We start from the raw sequence: 21,219 nt of genomic DNA, 5'->3' as shown, positions 1-21,219 counted from the left end.
GAAAAATGGAATCTAGCATGTGGAAAACAAAGCCTCTGGAGAAGAAAACATGGCTGTGGACTGAGGCACATTGCTGGACTCCTATCATTATTTGAGTACAGAACATGCCCTTCCCACGATATATCCCATCCCTGAAAACTTAATGCAGATGAAAACCTCAGAGACCAGATTCTCAGCTGGCATAAATTGGCAGAATTCATTAATTGAACCAGCTAGACCAGGAGCTGATTGAAAATCTCATCTGTGGTTGCTGCAAATTGCACCTGCAATACTTCTTTTCCTACACCTTGCTGGATGAACTAGAATCCGTCCGACTGTCATTATGTAAAGAACATAACGGTGTTTTTTGTTTATTTGTTTGTTTCCCTAGACATGTTTTTCTATCTGACCAAAGGGCCATAGAAGAGAGAGGCAACAGGAGCCTCAGGAAATCAGCTAGTCCATCATCTTCGCCGCAGCAGGATTAGCTGTACTTATACTGTAGACCTATTCCATACCTTCAGAGCCCACAGACTGTGAATATTCCCAGGAGGCTTTTTTTTTAATAACTGGGCAATTTTGTCCACAGAGCAAGGCAAAAATCAGGGGGAATTTGAACCCCTGCAAGTGCACGACAGCTTTTGAAATACCTCCTTGCCAAGATCCTACCAGGACACTAGAGTGAGATTGGGCTGGGGAATAGCAAGGAGCCGAAACTGCAAAGACAGGGATGCACCAGCAGCACATTTGTATGTGTGTAAACAAGGGGAGTGCAGCCTCTGCCTGCTGGCATCAGTGATACTCTGGAAGCCTCAAAGAAGTGGAAGTTATCCTGTGTGATCAGGGCAAAGGATTACTTGGGTTCAGCTGATGACCATGGCCTAAAGACTGTACAGGCCTCTGAAGCTGCAGGCCCCTGTACCCTCCGCATGGGAGTTTAAAAACCTTTCTCTATTCCTGTGCATGCTGTAAGTTGTCTGTTACTCCAGCTATCACATATCCATCTCTTAGCTCTCTCCAGACCTTTTCTTTAAATGTGGCAATATGCTCCTGATGGATTCATTCAATGATTTATTAGGCATGAACTAGTAGGAAGAGTAAGACCGAGATTTGTGAAAGATCATTTCTCCAAGCAAAGCCCATGAAACTGAATGCAAAGAGTCCTCCAGGGAGAGTGTTTCTGTACAAAAGAAAGTAATTGTCATTTTTCATTTGTTCTACCGACTTTTTTCCCTCAGGCTCAGATACAGTTTGCATGCCTACGCCAACACAAAGACACCAAACCAAGCATCCTGACCATCCTACAGCACCCTCTCAGTAACACACCTACGGCTGAAAAACAGAATCCACTATGCTGACTGCACTGGTGACAGAGAAACAGTGACAAAAAAAAGTTCTTGCCATTAGAATCACCAGCCATATGCTTATTAATTTACTTTAAGTTCAGCAAATCGCCCTTCAATAACTCCTGGCTTAATCTAATCTTGTTTGCCTTTCAACACGCTATTAAAAGGATGCATACCACAATAACCATAATAAATCAACCAACTTGCAGCGGTACCAAACACATAAACACATCCACAGACCTGAATGGGAAATAACACCTGACAAGTTCTCAAGAAGATGATATTATCTGTCATTTCTGGTGGAGCCTCCTTATAACTTAAATTGGGGTAGAGCATGCATGGACTTGGGCATTGTCCCAACATATACAAGGGAACAAGTCACAACCAAAAGATTTCTTTTTTTTTTTTTTCTGGAGCAGCCACAGGGAGAAAACATTGTTTGTCCATCACTGTTGTAAGGGCTTGGCAGATATTTCAGTGGGATTGTTGTCCTTCAGCATTTCCTCAGCCCAAAGCCTGACACAGCTGGTGAGGTGCAGCCTACTGAGGACCTGCATCTGGGTGTTTATGTGGGCATGCACACACTTGTGTGCAGAAGGGGAAGACAAATAGAGTCAGAAAACAACATAATGTCCAAAGACATTCATTATTTTTTCCAGCAATTATGTGAAGTCTACACGTTTTATTACAATTAAATGAAACTAGCTCTACACCTTTGCCCCATGTCAGAAAAGAGAGTCAACGGCTGCCTCCATGGGATAGTATCAGAGCAGACAAGGGCTTTCCGTTCTCCAAGGGCTCAGTTGGAAGCTGAAGATCTCAGCTGGGCCACCACCGTGTTCTACTTGGAAGGCAGCATATTCCCTTTTTGGTGCTACAGAAATATAATGAATATTACCATATCAGATCATAAAAAGCTTCAGGGCACAGCTAGAGTGCTAGGCTCTTGCCCCTGCTGTGTGGCATTAATGCTGCTAGGGAGGCCCTGGCTCTGTACCATGGCCTTCATGAGAAGTCTGCATGACAGGGTGGGGGCATGGGACCACCTAGAGAAGCCACCTTTGAACATCCACCACATGAAAGTACATCCCCTAAAACGTGGGCACTGTAATGCCCACAGCCATTACAGTGACTGACAGCATCAGAATTAGGTGGTCAGGCCCCTGGCAGGGTCAGCAGGTGGGCTGGGGTGTCTACAGAGGTGAGACAGTGCTCCTGTGCACTGAACAAGGACCACAAGGCACAGCCTGAGCTCCTAACCCTCTCTTTCCTGTACTTCTTCACCCTCCTGAAGTTCAAACAGCCTTCTAAGGGAGATGTTTTACTGAGCTGAGTACTACTTTCACCTGAACAGCTAAAGGAAAAGGCAGAGATAACCATCCCCCTTTTACCTGATAATTTAGTGACTGGAGCACTCGCCCCCAAAATGGGAGACCACCTCTCAATTCCTCCTCAGCGTGATCATAATCCAGGCTTTCCTCCACCCACCCACACATCCCCTCAGGCTTTCTCTCTTCCTGCCTTCCTGTCTAAGCCCAGCTCTCCTCTTGACAGCCCTAGTCTTGGTGGTTAGAGAATATAAATGCTAATGAGAACTGTGGGTTTGAATGCCCTCGGGCTGAGCAGAGCGTTGGATCCAGGTGCTTCCCAATGCTAAACGAGAATGCCAACCATCCTGCTCGCTTCCAGTGGCAAGCAGAAGTGTCACCCTTACGGGTCACATTCCCATGGCAGCAGCTGCAGTGCCTTGTGGAGAACTCAGAGCTAGTCATACGGGTAAAAACAGGGTGAAACCTGGTGGATTTTAGGGCTTTTTATGCTAGAAGTCTAGACTGTGAGGGAGTTTACATGTGCCTACTTTCTCAGTGCATTCCCTTCATTTCATAGGCAATATAGGTACTTTAGATTTTGGCTGTGCTGAAGAGAAGGTATTTTGGGTTGCTTTCTGGATCTAAGGCAGCTACATTTAACCAAAATCCAGTTTCAAGCACTCTGACTCTCGCTGAAAGTTGCTCGTAAAACAGACACCCAAAAGCTTTATGTCACAATAGCAATAAAGTGTCTTGGTTTATTGGAATAGGAATTAGAAATGGAATTAAATGGAATTAAATGGAATTTTAAATGAACCCAAACTAAACATGGGAAGACAAATATTGTAATTCTTCCACTGTGCTTCAAATTGTGTGTTTCATGCCCAGTTTTAAGCCTTGGAGCTTAGCTGTTATCCACTGCCCCAGGACAGTTCAACAAATCCCTTTTTCTAAAGGTGGTTCATATAACAAGGCAAATTTAGCCCTGGTATAATTCAGCTGCTTTCAATCCTAAGAGTTTATTTTGCTTGCTGTGTGTTCCCAGACTGGGAAAAGACTGAGGAAACTATATTTAAAAAGTCTGTCTATGTGAAGGGAAGGGACAGCACCAGCACCCCTATGTTAAAGCCCAGGCATATCCACAAGCTCTGTGGGATATTTAGCGTATTGTGTCCTAAGGATCTGTGTCTCTCAAAGAATCTCCCAAGATTAAGGCCCAAAGCATACTGTGTGACCTTGGGAAAAGCACTTTCTCTGGCTATGTCTATAAGCATAAAAGAAACCCTGCCAGGGGATGTTCCAGGGCACTGGAATTCAATCCTTTATAAACTGTTGACATAATCCTCGGTATTGGTTTCGCTGAAGCCAACTGGCAGCGTTGCTCAGGAGTTAGCACAACCCCAGGCCATTCCCAATAGACATGTAGACGGCAGCCACTCTGCTTTGGAGGGAAACACATGAACACAGGCTGCTCCATGCCAACAGAGGGCCTGGGCATGTTTTGTTGACTAGTATAAACCCATCCAATGCACCTAAAATGGGGATAATGCATCATTTCCCTTTTAAAGCGCTTTGTGACTTAAGGATGCAACTACCGTTATAAACCTTGCGGACACAATGACCACAATGACTACAATGACTACGCGTATTGTAAAGTACGTGTAAGGATAGATGTCTTTCACATCTCAGAGTACAGAGTAACCAAATAGCTGCCAGAAAACACATCCTACAGGAAGCTCAAGCTCACACCTACAGGTAATGCTTGCCAACAAAAAAAAAAAGTAGAAAAAGAAAAGGGAAAGTAGCAATGGGTCCCACAGGGGCAAGATTTATAATTTCTTGCTTTCTTCAAGTGCATGTGAAAAGATGTTCGTGCATTGATGGGCTTGCAGTAGCAGAACTTACTCCATTCTCTCTTTCTCTTTTGATGGCAATATAGAAGTAAAAAACTACCCTACAAAAGGGCAGCTCTTGCACTAGCTATGTACAAAAAAAAAAAAATAGAGCAGATGCCTTGATGCATCATTGCTTTCAGTAATTATTAAATTAAATGGATTATTAGCTAGTAGGCTACATTTTTAAAGGTATTGTTTTGGCCAAGTGCCCCTGAAGACTCTTATGAATTGTCCAGCTCCAAACCCCTCTTCTGCTCAGTATTCCCAATGCTGCAACTGTTCTACAGCTTTTACAGACAGCTGTACTTTTCAGAAAAGCAGAAATACTCTGAAATTTAGCTACATGTTTGGTTACATCTGTCTCAGATGTTCACAGGACTCCAGACACACCTTCCTCACTTCTCAAATAGCATTGCTTTTTACTCACAGAGCTTGAATCTACACCCCGACTCAGCTCTTTTCATAGCTAAAGCTCTGCATCGGTTCATAAAATGCATGGCCAGTTGGCACTAGCTCCTTCCTACAGTATGATACTGACCCTTCAGATTTCCCAAAGCAGAGTAACTCCTGCTTCATGCTATTCAAGGCCTGTTTTGTTCTGTTTTTAATCCTGCATCCAGCCACAGGCTTATTTCAGACCTGAAATAATGTGAGCAGGAATGATGCCACTTGGTACCATTCACGAGAGATTCAGCACCTGCAGGCTCAAGCTATGAGTCAAGAAAGGCAATTATGGAAAAGTAATTTATGCACAGAGCAAGAAGAGTAAGTGGTAGTATGTTGGAGTAATGTGATTATCTTACTCAGAGAAGTGCCAGAAAGGTGAGGGTAGCAGCATTGTTCACTAGATACATGAGCAGGAGACAATGTAGGTATGCAAGCTAAAAACAACACAATTTTTATCCTTTTAAAATATCACGGGGAAGAAAAATGTACCTTGTTTTTTCATGGAAGAAGGAGACAAGTGGTTCAAGTCACACTGCCTTCACAAACCATGAAGATTAAACTGTATCACTTGCATTTAATAGACGAAACAATTTCAACCAGCAGAAGGGGGTGGCCTGGGGCAGCTGGACTCGAGGTGGCTTGCTCACCGCCCTGCTGGGGAAGGCAGCCCAAGAGGAGCAGCTCCCACACACCTTCCTCACTTCAGGACTGGCTTCAGCAACACACCGCGGCCAGCTGGGCCTAGTGGCCTCGGTGGCTGCTGCTTCTAACTTGCTGAAGTAAGGACATAAGGCGTGAGGGGGAAGACTGACGAGGAGGAGGACAGTGGCTTGCTGCAGGCAAGGGAGAAATATAAACAGGTATCAAGACATCGAGCTCTGTGTAGGAGGCTTCCAGCTCTGTGTGGGACACCGTGGGCCGTGCTGCCCAGGGACATAAAGGACAACACGGGCCGCAAACACGGTGCCCACCGCCATGAGGCCAGAGCCAGCCGCCGGCGGGCAGCGCACGGCCGCCATCTCGCGGCTGCCAGCGCCGCACCGGCCCCGCCGCCGGCAAAATGGCCCCCGCGGCCTGCCGCCGGTACCTGCCCCGCGGGGGGCCCTGAAGTAAATAGCGGGTAAAGAACCGAGCTGGTGGGGAGCTGCGGCTTAGGGTGGCCAGGGGCTGAGCAAAGGCAGGCAGAAAAGGCAGCTGGGGCAATGGAGTGAGAGAAGACGCAAAGATAAAGGGCGCAAAAGTGCTTCACGAGTAGCTGTGCCACCCGCTTCCAGGGTGGGCTGAGAGCTGCGTGGTGGGTTTCCTTCACTGGAGGCAGAGAAATGTTTTTTGGTTGTTTTTACAGATTGATATCTTCCTGGAAAGTTTAGCAAGGGGCTTGAACCGAATATATATATATATGAGGGAAAAATTCAGAAATATTCAGGAAACAATACATTTCATGAAGAAAGATGAAAAACTTTCTCCGTTGGTTTCATAAGAGGCAGGTATATTCTGATGTTACTTCAAAGCTTGTCAGGGTGTAGCGAAAGGGCTGCTCCACCCCATATCCCTGTGTGTGCCAAACTTCGTTTCTTTGAAATTTCACATATCATTTGCCTGCCTCAGGTTGAATTTCATCTTGAAAAAAAAAAATCCTAAAAAAATTCAGTCAGGACCAGAAACAGTGATATAACACTTGTTCTTGCCCACGTGCAAATCACGTACAGTCATTTTGCACAAGCAAGAACACACAAATTTGTGCAACCTAGAGTGCCTCCACGCACTGAGGCATGAGTTTGGCGTGGAGCCAGGGATGTAACTGTACCCCAAGCTATTAAAACATTAAAATCTGTAGCTAATGTTCTCAGACTCTTTAGAACTTGGCAGCTAAACTCCTTGAAGATACATTAAATTCCAGCATAGGACCACCATGGATTGAGGAGCTACTTTTGACTGCTACAGGCTGCTGTATTGTTGAACATCGGACCTGGTGTCAGAGCCACCGTGGCAGCCTACAATCAGTGCAGTGGACAGTGGGGTCGCTGGCAGCACTAACAAGGTGCAGGAAAAGCCACAGCAAAGATGGTTTGGAGAGGCTGAGGGTGGAAGAGAAGGTCTAGCTTTAGCAACATAACTTACAGGATGCTCAGTCTGTCTGGAAAGGGGCAGGGAACAGCAGCTGCAAGATTTTCATAGATGAAACTTTGGAAGATCTGTACCCACTTTCCTCCTGAGCTTCGAGTGTGAGCCAAAGCCACTTGCATCTCTCCATGTGGTTTATGTGCTTAACTCCCTTCAGTGATGGCTCTGAGAGCATGGCAACTCAGTGCCAATGTCTTAGAACTGTTACATGCTCTGCTAAAACAAAGAGCTGGGTATCATCAAGTAGATGATCCAGACCCATTCGTGACCCATACAGATGTAGATATGAGGCCATGTGGTAGGTTTCTTTCCCATTTGTTCTTTGAAAACCTCAACAGTTAAACAGCCACAGAAGTTAGTCTTAAGGTCACAAAGCCAATAAACCACTCCAGAACACAGAAGATGACTGTGCAACTATCATTCCAACACCTCTTGTACATGTGCATTAAAATCCGTATATATCTGCAGCTTTCATTTGGGTGTGGAGGTTGGGTGGGGATTTTTGTAAAGGAGGAGGCTGCAGTACTCATAGTAGCATGCTGTGAAAGGCCAGGAGAGGCAGAAGGGCAGCATCTTGTGTCATGCTAGCTTGGACAACTGGCTTTTGTTCCTGGCTTTACAACACAGCTATGTCACCTACAGGAGAATGTTTTGCTGCCAGCCTTCATTTTGGCAGTTTCTGATTTGGGGTAGACTTGGATTTTGCAGCCTGAACTGTATTCTGTTAATACTGCAACTCCCAGGGCAAAGGTCCAGCCCCAGGAGTGGGTCAGCAGAACTAATAGCAGTGTCATGACTTCAGTCACTGATAATAGCAGGAATGTTTAGGCTTTGTGCTGCGCTGTTCCAGAGTCCCTTCTGCCCCTCTGCCGTAAGCTTTCTGTGTCCTACTGCATTACACTTACAAGCATGAATCCAGTGAAGCCAATACTCCAAATTACAAGTATGTTCACAGTCAGTCAGAAGAAAACAGTGCTTAACCCTGTGCAAAGGATCCAGTCCGTGTTGGCAACTTTGTAATGTGCCAGACTGTGCATCCTGTTAAAAGCTTCCATGGTTGGTTCTCTGTGGTACATTCTGTATCGTGATGACAGAAGTCCTGGGCATATGAAGGTCAGTGCTGTAGCAGTCAAAATGAAATCAGAGTGACAGAGCCAGGGAGTTTAGTATTGTTTGGTGATTGAGTATCAGGAACTCTGCACGCAGCCAGACCAAGGTCCTGCCTTTCAATAGCTGGGCATGATGCTTTTTTTCACTGGCTTGGGAAGCTGGTATTCTCAGTGTACGCGCACAGGGCAGATAGGTTTGCCATCTGAGCTTTCAGATGTTTGCAGACCTAGGGTGTACGTTAAGAATCCATCATTTTCTGCTGTTAAATGCTTCTTCAAAATTAAAAACAAAAACCAAAAACAAACACACACAAAAACCCACCACGGTAATCCATGCAAAATTGGCTTTTATTTTGTTTGCAATGAGCTCTGCTACTGAGACATCTGTGTTTTGTCCTCCAGGACACTTGACTTCTATCAGGGAAGTCAACTTTCACCCACCGCAAGCACACAGCAATATAAGTCTTAGAAATGGGGGGAAATCCATCCTGCTTCTTTTCCACCGAGAAATAAATCGGGCACCTGCAGGGATTTCCCTTTCTCGGTAGCAGAGCCTGCTTCTGCTGGAGCTGCAGCAGCTGAAGAACTTCCTCGCCTGCGCTGTCAGAGACCACCACCTGCTGGGGGGCTCGGCTCACTTCTGCCAGCGCTGCTGCTGCAGCCGCAGGCCCTCGCTTCCAGCCCTCCTCTTCTCAGGCTCACTGCATTTGTATCCTAATCACACGGTTTCTGCCTGTCTGCACAGCGAGCAATTCTCTGGGGCTAACAAGTATTCGGGTTAGAGTTGACAGCACACTGCTTTCCTACGCCCAGTCGTGTTCTGCTGTCTCTAGCAAGAAGCAAGGAGACCGTAGCTGTTGCATCCATTTTTCCTTACTCCTCAAGCCATTAGTTTTGAGGACTTTTGACTAAACTTATATCAAAGGAATTCTTCCCTCACATTTTTTTTTCCCCCTAGGTATTTCTGCTGCAGTTTTGGAGTTCCCTGGAGATGTATGGGTATCTGACAGGATTACTGTATCTCTGGCAGGCAAACAGCTTATCTGGAAGGTCAGGAAAATGACTACTTCTAAATTCTCTGGTTTGTTTCAGTGTGTGCGGGGGGGAATACCAAGGCAACGAAATCGAGCTGCCTTTTGTCGCTGGAAATCTTACAGGTTTGGGAAGTGAATAAGCTGTGTATTTCTGAGAGGCTGCCTTGTGCAGAGGGTTTTCAGTTAGTGTGAAGCTAGAGATGGGCAAACTGAAAACGATAGCAGAGCCCTGGAAAACCACTGGAGTGGGTTCTCTGTGGGGGCCAGCAGGGTGGAGAGAAGACATAGCAGACAGTGGAAACATTTGCTTGTATAACCAGGTTTGGCTTCTGGGAGTGATTTTCATTTGAACACAGCTCTGCTTCCAGCCTAGAGAGACAGCCCCCAAACCCAAGTTTTTAGTAAGCTGCAGGTTTTCCTTTACGTACAACCATGATGCACATGAAAGCACTACTCGGGGTTCAAGAACAGAGTGTTGGCCATGAGAAGGTAGTCCAAATACACTTCATGGGGCATGGAATTAAAAGCTTATTAATCCTATATCTAGAACAAATTAACGACTGAGAAAATGCTGTCAATTGACCAGTTTCCTTTCAAACAAGTCCATATGATCAAGTTACCATGGAGTTCTCACACCAAATCAGTAACGTGCTGTGAAGAGAACTCCCGAGAGTTCACATCTTCTCTATTCAATAGCAGAAGAAATCTCTCTGGGAGCGTCTGATGGGGAGGCCATTTGCAATGTAGCCTGAGATTGGCTAGGAAATAGGGCTTGCAGGAGAAACTGCTGCTCCAGGAGGTCCCATAGGTCAGCTGTTCAAGCAGAGCGAGGCTTTCTCCTTTACTTGCTGTCTGCAATGAGATTCAGCAATGCTCATGTGTCAGCCAAAGCTTACAGAAAGGAAGGCCTGCAAGGATTTGACTGTCAGTTTGTGCTGATTTTGTGCTGATATTTTCTTGAACCCACAGGATTATAGTTTCTAATCAGCTGTAGCTTTTCCTGCATGCCAGCACAACTAGTGTTGGCTTTCTGCATCTCTGAGACCCACAGGTTATACGTTCTGGCAAAATAAACAACTTGTTACTCTTCTTTTTACGAAATGAATCAATAAATGACTGATGCTCCAGTGTCAGGCATTGCTATGCAGTGCCTAGAAGACTGAATTGGTGGTAGTGAGGAAATTCCACCCCTAGAACTCATTTCACCTTCTTATGTTGCCACCTTTGGCTCTTCTGAGTGTAATATCTCCGGGGCAGGAGCTGACTTTTGCCTTGAATTCATCCCACATCCGCAGCAAAGGGATCCCACTCCCCAGGCTTATACAAAAGGACTTCTGATTCCTGAACACACTTGAATAACTCCACGGGAACCTTTGAGCCTAGCTGGGGCAAGAGTGCCACATTACCAAACAGCTTCTGATTTGCTGGTGTGGCAAAATTCATCTTTTTTTGGTAAAATTTCAGCCTCAGCTGACAGCCTAAACCAAAATAAGGCCAAAGCAGACCAGAAATTGTGACTGGAAATAAATGTTGGCAACTCCGAAATAAGTACTAATTCTGACCTCTGATTCTTAATAAAAGCAAAACGTTGAATTCTACTTCACTTCCCACCAGGACAGCTAGCAAGAATCAAAATGGTCCAAAACTCAGACTGGGGATGTGTGTGCGTAGATGGGAACCAGGTGATGAGCGAGGTTCAGCTTATATCCCAGTGGGATGGAAGCGAGCCTTCAGACGGGGCTTCAGGGTACTGCCGCAATGTAAATCAGAACTAATTATATTCTGTCTTCACGTCAAGTGATAAGCCATGGAAGCAATAAGTTTGAATTATGTCATTCTTGAGCACTGTGTGCTCCCTTTACTGCCCTGAGATTCACACTACTCCCTTTGGAAATTAGCATGCAGGTATTTCACAGTGCTCAGCTAACCATGCGTTTGTTAATTTCTCACATGTCATGTGAATGGCCTGCTCCCCATCTCCTTTTCTCCGCATTTGACAGCCACATGGGCTCTGCCAAAAAGACATCCAAGACAAACACTTCGCTCCAGATGTAAGCTGCCCTGATTATAACTCCTGCATGCTGTTAACTGGCTTCAGTAAGTTTGGAAACCAGCATAAAACGCAGATTTCTCTGAACTGCCAAACTTTCCAGTTTCAACAGTGTGTTCTACTTCTGGCAGGAAGTCTGGATGCGATGCCAAGTTGGTAGAAAATTCAATATCCCACTATAAAATGTTTATTGTTCAGCATATATCCAAGTGCACCTTTCTGTTGCTAAGTTAACATGATTAAAAAATCCTCCATCTGAACAAGAGCGGAGAATCAATCATCCAACTGCAGAGCTCAGTGAAATGACTTTCAATAAACAGTGCAAGCATGACGGAGTCGTTCCTGCAAGGGCTTCAGATCCAGAATGCTTCCCGCTACCTTCTGCAGGACTTCAGCATTTCCTGGTGTCTGGACCTGAACTTTTATTTAGTTCATCCTTTTAAATAATCACAAGGATATTATGAAAACCTTGACGGGATTTGTTGTTTGTTTTTCAGTATAAACCAGTACAATGCAGAGTTAGTTGGTCCTACCACAACACAGCAAGACCCTTACTAGTTCTTATATCACAACCATAGCAATAACCACGTGACAGATATCAGATTTCTTATTTCCTCTCTGCAAATATACTCTTTAATAATTTTGAGAAATTATACAATTTGCATATGCATTTTTAAACCATGGGTATTGTATTTACATAATATTACTACAACTGTATGGTTGCAAAAGATCAGCTTTACAAAAACACTATCTTCACTCATATTCCATAAAGACATGCTAAAACATCTCCATTAGGTAGTTTACAAACATGCAAAACTAGTGTACAATTATACTCCTTGATTAAATAATGTTTTTATTCCATCAGCAGGAACCATGTGATCCTCCTTATATTAAAATAAACACATGCCTGTTTCTCTCCCACATGCAAAAATACCGTCTCTGGGGTAGAAACTAGAATAATTTTTAGCGAGACTTTACAAAAGCATCTTTGATTTCTGTTACCTATTAGTGCAAAAAGCCTTTATATGAACTGTAAAGCAAGGAGACTTGGCGTTGCAAACTCCAGCAGGCTCACCTGGACTTTTCTACAAAGCTGCGATGCCTTGAAGGAGAGGCTAGATCTCCATCGGCCACTGTGACTCCCCCATGTCCTGGTATTTTATAATCTGGGGCCTTCAGGAGTTGCCACCTGCTGTTCTCAGGCCCTGCTGAAGAGCATGTGGTGGAGGAACAGATCCGTGCTGGCCGTAACCCGTGGCTGCATCGTGGTTATGTCCCTGCCATCCTTCGGCCTGCATGCTGCTTGCATGTCACCAGTGACAGTGCATTTTGTCCCGCCACAGTCCTTTTTGATGCGTCTCAAACCTCCCACGGAGCACGGCACATTAAGCAATCAGCTGAGCAAAGTAGGCCCAGGAGTGCAATAGAGCAGACTGCGGATGAAGGCAGCGAGCTCCTGGGAAAGCTGCATGGGTGACCTTACGCAGCACTTGTCCTTCCACGGCTGGCTGAGGCCAGCCGTGCTCTCGTGGGGACTGCTGCACTCCCTGCTGCACTCCCGCTCCTGGGGGCTGCTGCCAAGGTGCTGGAGTTCTGCCGCTGTAACTGACGGACTTGCTTAGGAACCTCTCCGTTAAGCTTTAACATTTTGCAAAACAGCTAATTCCCAAATACATCGGTGAGGATATCCAGCTGGCCTGGATGTACGAGACTTCACAGCGCACAGACTTCATGCAGCCAAAGGTTAATAAAGCTAGGGTACAAATTTAGAATCACATTAATCCTTAGAAAAGTTAGCCAGCTGATGTAATTTTCCACCAGATTAGCAACAGATGAATTACCAAGGGGCTGCTGCCTTGCCTGACGCAGAACCTGCACCTGAGGAAAAGAAGAGGCCTTTACACATTGTAAGGATGCCACAGAACATGCATTTTGGTAGCACCACTACCTCGCGGTTATCAGCCTAGACAACAAAGGAAAGTGCGGAATGCCCCTTGTTAGCACAAACTTAGAGCCAGCTAAAACACTTGCCCCAGCAATCTTTGCTGAGTTCTCCAGAGCTGTAAGAATGATTGGTGAGTACAGAACATGGAAGTACACTGTGTGCGTTTAGACTACCGCGTGCTTTTAGAAACCACTTACAGTGTAATTGGTAGCTGGAGACGGTCTTGTGTGACAATCCTTGGCACCGAGTCCATTTCCTTGGCACCAAACAGGCACTAATGCCTGTGCAAAAGCGCGTGTAGGTAGGTCGGTTCAGCTCCAAACAAGCAAAAAGCACTCTGCAAACGTAGGATGCTATTAAAACCAAAGGGGGCTTTGCTGTTGACTTTGACGGGCATAAAAGCAGATGCCACGCTTGAAAGAGTCACTCTGGTGAAAAGAAGGAGCTGTCCTAGCCTTCCTGCTGTCCACTCTGGGTAATTCACGTGTGTTTTTTAGCCTCTGCCTAAGCCAAATGCTTTAATTGAACAGTTTTACCTTTATTCCCTGACATAAGTGCTTCTTCAGGTACTTTGCTGGGAGCTCCCCTGGAGTTTAATGTACCATCTTCAGCCTCAGATTGTCAGGACTCCCCAGTTCTCCTCCAAAGTCCATCAATAAGAGAGGTCTATATATTTGTAAAATGTTACGGTGAAAGGTAAATGAAACAGTGGGCAGCGAAAGGTGGTCTTGCATGTAACGCTATCTCATTATCACGTTTCTCTTTTCAGAAGGAATCTGCAATAACTTGTAAATTCACACAGCCCTAAGGCAGAAAATACTTCTTTTCCCACTTCTGCTACACTAGAAAAGAAAGCTAGGGTGGCTGGCTGGAAATAAGATGGAGGCACAGGAGTGAACTGTAAGTGAAGTGGGAGAGAAACTCACAGCATTTGGTGTGCTCAGACTGAGAGAAGAAACAAAATCATCTCTATCAAGAGTTTTGAAGAACCGGCGTGTAAAACTGCCATTCCAGGAACAGAGAGTTTAAAAATCTCTTAAGCTAGCAGTGCTCCTGTCTGACAGCAGAACAGTAGGCACCGTACCCATGCTTATTAAAAAGACAAAGATTATCTTGGCAGTCAAAGACTCATCAGTCTTTCTGCAATCATAGGCAATCTTTAGAACAAGTTCTGAAGAAAAGAATAATTAAGACCTGAAGGTAAGTAGAAAATGATGTAAGATAAAATGATTATGGCAAATTCACCTGGTATCTCTTGTCGGTTTTCCAGGCATAACTCATCTACCTGGACACTAAATTGGTGAGATAATTTCTTAAATCAGTTTGGTTTGATTGCTTTTGATCATACCGGCCTTGGAGTGTACAGGATACCCTTAGGGCTGGATGTACAGGGTGGGTAAGGAGCCAGCACAAGTCAACGTCAACAAAGGATTATTGAGTGGGAAGGAAATTAACATTGGAACTCCTCGATATTTTGGGCCTGATCCTGTTAAAGATTTTCATTTCTTACTGTGGCACGTGCTAATGAAGTTTTGAAGTACTGGCAACATGGAAGAGGAGTGCAGTATGAATGTTCTGCATGGCGCTGGTGACTAACGCAGTGAAGATAAGGTAGCGTTGTCTAGGGCAGAATGCAAGCTGTGTATGAGGGAAGAGCTGTTTTGATATCAAACGTCAAAACCAAGCCAGTTATCAAGGCATCTTAATCAGTAATGCAGAAAGAGAAGCACTTCTGGAAGGCTGTTCAATGTTACTACCTCAGACAATGCTCTGAAGTGGTTACCTACTGGTAGTGTCTCTCTTCTGTACCTCGAGGTAGCTGTAAAACATACTTGGTCAGCTAAAGTTATGTCAGAGCCATCCTGACCATAAGAAGAGTGCCTAAGAAGAGAGAAAAAGCCACCCATAGGTCCGAGAGGACTGTAGAAGGAAACGACTGAGGGTAGTAGCTGATCATATCGTGATTATGATGAAAAAGGCCAATAGATAATGTATGTATCAGAAGAGATCTTGCTAAACAGAATATTGATATATTCACAGAAATCCTCAGTGTGCAGTTCGGGGGACCTGTACTCAAGACAGAGGAACTTGGACTGCACCGTGTGCAGAGAAATCTGCAAAAGTCTGTGTGAGAACTGAAAATATATTTTATTAGTAGTGCCTAAAGGAACGGGGTTTGTTTAGCCTGACAAAATGAAGGCTGAGGGGGACTCTGTTGCCCTCCTAACTGTGTCAGAGCGAAAGAAGAGCTTATATATTCTTGACATGATGTTGGTTTGACGTAATCTGGTTAAGAATACATCGGGACTCAAAATGTAAAGTTCTGTACCTGCCAGAGTAGTTCGTATTGCCCAACAGGCATTTTTGAAATGTTGTTTGATATGCTTAACACGTGTGATACCCCCTGCAGTAGAGGGTCTTTTTCCACCAGACCATTGCTGTGAGTGACCACTTTGGACTCTATATTTTATATTCTCGTCTGATCTTTTATTCCATTTTCAAGCATGAGTCCTTTAAAAAGGGACTTCAAAAATAAGATAGAATAAAATAAGATGTCCTTCCGTAATCTATATAATCTATATAATGTCTTTCAATAATCCAAGTTTTTTCCTGTTTTTGTTTTTGTTTTTCCTGAATGAAATTGAGTGAGGAGTCCTGCAGGAACAATTTTTTTTCTCTAAGACCCTTACAGTGAGATGTTACTCTCTCCTCTGCATTTCTGGTTCAAGCTTCAATCTCATGCATACTCCAGCATGCTCTCAAAGTCAGCCTATCAAAGTAGTTTTCACTGTAAAGGTTATTTTCTGTTAAGGGGTGTCTTGCTAAACTGCCAGTCTCGCCCAAGAAACGCTTACCAGTGGCTGATATCCAGGAACTCCTGTGCACAAGAGGCAGAATGTCAGGAAAATTCGGGCGCTTGGGCTAGATAAACAGCAAAGTGACAGACATTGGAAATACTCAGCAGGGAGTAAAGCGATATTTGTCTACGACGACATAAATGTAAGGGAGAGCTTCCTTTTCCACTTCAAGTCCATTTAGATTCTCCTATACCCTAACGGCCAGGAGATGCTTTACAAATAAGCCTGTGTTGGAGCTGAGTAAGTGAGTGATGCTTCTTGACTGGTTGCAAACATGCCAACTTGTGGCTGTCATTAGGAATCAGCCCCACATCGTTACAGGCTGGCTTCAGTGTGTGAGAGCTACTTCATGCTGCACTGGCACTTTTACAGCATTCTCAGATGGAAATTTGCAAGTGCAAATTAAGTGTAGGGAAGAAAAGAAGCGCATTAAAGATCTGCATTAAAGAACTGCTCTTTACAGGAGCTTTTAAAGATCTTAATTTCAGTGGTACAGGTGGTGCCTGATGTTTGATAAAAATCAAATGCAAACAAATTAGTTGTGAATTCAAAGTGGTTGCCACAGACCGGGAAGTGAGGACTGTGCCCTTCCAGCAATACAATCCAGTTGATCCTCTCTGCTGTTACAGGGAATGTCATGGATTTGGAAAGATAAGGAAGATAAAGAAGATGGATCCGGACTCCTCTTGGTGACACCCAGTGAAAGGACAAGGCGTGAGCACAGACTGAAATAAAGGAAATTCCACTTAAGAAAAAGCGTTTTAATGTGAGGGTGGCAGAGCACTGGCGCAGGTTGCCCAGCGAGGTTCTGGAGCCTCAGTCTTTGGAGATGCTCAAAACCCAGCAGAGCAGGGAACTAGAAATGATCTCCAGAGGTGCCTGCCAGCATTGGTTGTTCCGTGATTCTGTGAAAGACAATGAAATTCCTAGATGAGCCAGGTTTTTCTACAGAGTCAGGCGAGGCCATTGTACACTTGACATGAAGTCCTTTTTGTTGGTTAAGGACAGTGTCTCAGGGTTTTGGGAAAAGGAACCAGGTTTCTTTGTCTTATGCAGTGATTACCCCAGAATAAATCAGGTGGGTAGAAAATCTAGCAAGTCCAGTTTGGGGACTTTTCCTTCATTAGAGTTTATTTTGTTTCAGCCCCTAAACTACAGATTAACTCACCTTCAGATGAGTGAGACTACCTTCTGGGGTAGGAGTAGAGGCTCCTTCATCCTCAGTTCTGGTCCTCGTGATCCCTCCCTGCTCTGACTGTGTGGAGGAGCAGATGAATTAGATCTTCAGGGGAATACACAACAAAACTATTTTTTTTTTGGTGAAAATCTCTTAGGGCATTGCTTTGCTATAGCTAGAACTGTTTGAGGACCAGGTTGCTCTGAAAGGGTGCCTGGATAGGGTGCGTCAGAACAAGTCATTCAGTCTGCTGCCGTTTTCCCTTCACCCTGTTCCCCTGTTTCCATCACCATGGTGTCACTGGGCATGTGTGTCCTGCTGCCTGTAGGATGAAAGTCAGGATGAGAAGGACACTTAAATGCTACTTGCATCACATTTGAAGGTCTGACTATACAAAAACGAGAAGCAACACAGCTCTGGACCGTGAGGCCATATAACGTTTGGGGTCTTGAGTTTTCAAGTGTTGCCCTTGATGGGCTTGCTGTTGATGCCAGCAGTTTTCCTGGGTAAGTACTGGTGGCACAGTGACAGGGTGTGGGCTCTGAGCGCTAACGGAGGCCCGAAGTGGAGTTCCCAGAGTGCCTCTTTATCATCTCTGCTTCATCGTTTTCTGCACAGACACATAAAAGAATATTTTGCCTGTTACACTCTCGTGTGATTCACAGAAGCTCTCAGGTACGCTCCCTCCCTGCCTCGCACAGCCCAGGCTCAGCTCTTACTCATGCAAGGAGGAGTGCCGGTGAAAAGCGTTGTCTGTCATCTTCAGATTCCTCTTTGTATAGCTGATGGCTTAATGAGTGCTGTGATAGTGCAGGTTGCTCAGAATTGCTGTTGGGGGCATTATGAGAATGCAGTGAACTTTGCAGCTTTCCTAGAAAGTAGGACAGGAGCGGAGAGGCAGCAGCGAGCAGTTCTGCAAGGCAGTAAGAGGTGTGAGACTCCTCTGCGGGGGCTCTTCCTTACTGACTCATCTGAGAGCTGTACTCCCACTTCCCACTTGAAAACGAACCTCTACCCCTCCCGTGACTGTAGTTGTCCCTAGCAGTGTTGGCGTCACCCCTGCGCTTCTTTCTCTCCCGAGCCTGTGTGGGTGGTGCCGGCTTTGCCCCTGAAAGCACTGGGGCATGCTCAGCCCTGCTCTTTTGTTCTGGTAGCGGTCACCATTCAATGCACGCTCTCATTTGGACCGTCAAAAATGTTTCCACCACAGCAAACAGAAGGATCGAGACCGCTGCCTAGGTGAGGTACTCCTCCTACCATACAATAGCTAAAAACAGCAGAGCCACTGGTTGAAAGTCTACTTTGGAGAGCTAACGACTGCCTTGCTGTTTGTCGCCCTTTAAACCCCCAAGAGACAGCCTTTCATTACATGTGAAATAAATCAATCAAAAAATGGTGACAGGGGAACACGGATCAAACTGCCAGATGGAAGAAAGAAAAAAAAAAAAAACAACATTCAAGACTCCTTGACAATGACACCAAATGTGATTTAGATGGGAGCACGCTGACTCACAGGAAGGAGCTGTTTTTCTGCTGTCCTCCATGCAGGTGCACTGGTAGTGACAACATATTGCCACCCCAGGTGGGTGGCAGTTCTCTCAAACACTATGGGAAGGAATAAAAAGATGTGGAAATATGAATTCTTCTGCAACCACTTACCTGGGTTAATTCAGTCCTTTACCCCTCTCTCAGGTGCATTCGTTCCATCGCCTTCCTCGGGAGTGGGACAAATGCAGTCTGGTTTTGTAGCTGTGAGCCAGGCCAAGCCCCCACATGCCTTGAAGTCTGGAGCTACCTAGGATTGATGTTTTGAGTCCTGAATGCTGCCTGCGGGCACATCACTTGCAAAAAATATCTTGGAGTACAGCTTCACCCCATGTAAGTCTGTCGTTGCTTGGAAAGTTCCTGAACGGTGCTTAGTCATGATGGATCGAACGCTGCGCGGAGATGAGAAGGTATCTCTGGAATTACAAATTCCTGCTTCTTAACCCAAGGGCTTTTGCTGGCAGACAGGATGGGCCTGCCAGGAGCTGGCAGTAGGACTCAGCCCCCCGCTCCTGCACAAACAGGATGCGGCAGCAACACACCCAGCAAGAATTAACAACAGTTCACCTGAAAAAATGAGTCAACAGATCAGCATCTTGAGGACTGAAATTTCCTGTTCCCAGGACAACAGCGCTAAGCGAGGCTGAACACCGATGTTTTACTTCATTGTGGAAATGCAGCGTAGTCTGCAGCACCGAGGATGGAGCTGGGCTGAGTTCAACTCCACAGATAGGGCTGATTTCATCAATGGCACCTTAATATCCATCTCAGCTGCTACTGCTGTCACTGCTGTTGCTTCACCCTGCCAGGGGTGTCACAGCCCTGTGCTTCACAGGCCGGTGTGGTGTCCTCAAAGGTGAGCCCCTTCCCGATACATCCACTGCAAGAGGCGGTGCTGCACGTGAAGAACAAGATCAGAGTTGAGATATCCAGCGTGAAAATTACCCAAGAACTCATTGATAATTGGAGAGCTATTTCTGTCCCCAGATGCTCCACGGGTGTTTATTTTCTCTAAACTGTAAAAAAATCAAAGGCACGATGCTGAAGAAAACCTTGCTTGTTTTAGGCACCGGAGAAATTATGCTACAACAATTAGCCTTTATACAAAGCTTAATCCTCAAGCAGGAAGATTTGGATCTCTTTTAACACTGCTTGACTTTTCCACAGGAGTTTTTTTTTTTATTTATAAGTGACTGTTCCTGATCACACAGAAAACTTCTGTGTCTTCATCTGCTTCCCTGGAGACTTCTGAACTTGTCATCAACCTGCTCTCCCAGCCAGAGGAACACTTCCCCACTGCGCAATGAAAATTTATCAGCTTGTCCTTCAGCGTGTCTCAACAACTCAGAGATTATTAACTCATCTTTCAAGTGATTAATACTCCTGGGTGTTTGAGAGGCATAACTCTAGTACTTGGGAGGTGCTTGGAGGCCCTGGAAAATAAGGCACGAGGGGAATGCAAAGCGTGACACTTTGGGCTGAGAGGCAGACTCGCCCCGCTCTTGCCCAAGTCCCGTACCCACCACATTTGGTTCCCATTTTGGCCGGCATCTGCAGGCCCCACAGCACCAGAGCTGAACAGCCCTTTTAAATCTCCTTCCTTTCTAAGACAGTCCAGATCTGCAGATTCTCCAGGGAGTACATCTGAGCAGAAGCCATTTCGCTTAGCGCTGCCTAATTATAGCCATGTTGACAGCCAGAGTTGTAACTCCTCTGCTAAGAGATTTTTAGTATTCATCGGCAGGCTGCTCATTGGTGGCTGCAGAGTACCTGTCAGTCACGGTAATTACTAATTTGTTTTAACTTGCCTCGGAAGCATTCCTCGAATTTATGGCTGTGCTGTGAGTCGACACAGGCCTCGTTTTTCCATCTTTGCCTTGTGCAGTGACAGGGGGATGGAGGAAATGCAGCACACACGGAAAGCCATCGTGGCTTGTCTCTAAGACAAGTGATGCGCTGAGAAAATGCCCACGTGGTTGTGCCACTGACAATGCCAGCAGCACCGTGCTATTAAATCACCCCTGGGATTGCTCTTGTGGTGCTACCTGGGCTGTGAGTGCGCACACTGATAGGCACATGAATATATTTTTCCAGGACAACTCGTCTGTCTGTCCTTGCGCACACGGCTGAGGCAGTTAATGGGGCTGCAAGCATTCAAACGGGGCTAGGCCGAGCAGAAAAGGGAAGACAAAGGATAAAGACCACATTTCATGGCTAGCCAGGCGGCTCTTGTTGTGTCCCTAAACTGACCCTGACTGCCTGCAGGAAGCCAAGCTGATGCAGAGCGTTGTCGTGCCCTCACTTCAGAGCCAGGACGTCCACAGCGCTGCCTTGCTGGGATACCCTGGTGCCAGTGAAGAGCACCCAGCTCATTTACGACAGAGGGCAAGAATAGCACCA

At 45.5% G+C, this 21,219-nt stretch overlaps 1 long non-coding RNA gene across 1 annotated transcript; it reads right to left on the bottom strand.

Moving 5' to 3' along the window:
• Positions 1–11,483: 11,483 nt before the first annotated feature.
• On the bottom strand, positions 11,484–20,717 carry LOC308191133. The gene is made up of 3 exons (XR_013947736.1): positions 18,934–20,717; positions 17,644–17,884; positions 11,484–13,172 (listed from the first exon to the last, which is right to left on the bottom strand). It is a non-coding gene; the product is annotated as an uncharacterized lncRNA (long non-coding RNA).
• Between the last annotated feature and the right edge of the window lie 502 nt (positions 20,718–21,219).

Source organism: Anser brachyrhynchus, assembly GCF_964034855.1.
Source record: "Anser brachyrhynchus genome assembly, chromosome: 2".
Classification (NCBI taxonomy): domain Eukaryota; kingdom Metazoa; phylum Chordata; class Aves; order Anseriformes; family Anatidae; genus Anser; species Anser brachyrhynchus.
Note: the sequence above shows the minus strand (reverse complement) of the source record. Positions and strands in the feature narration are given on the sequence as shown.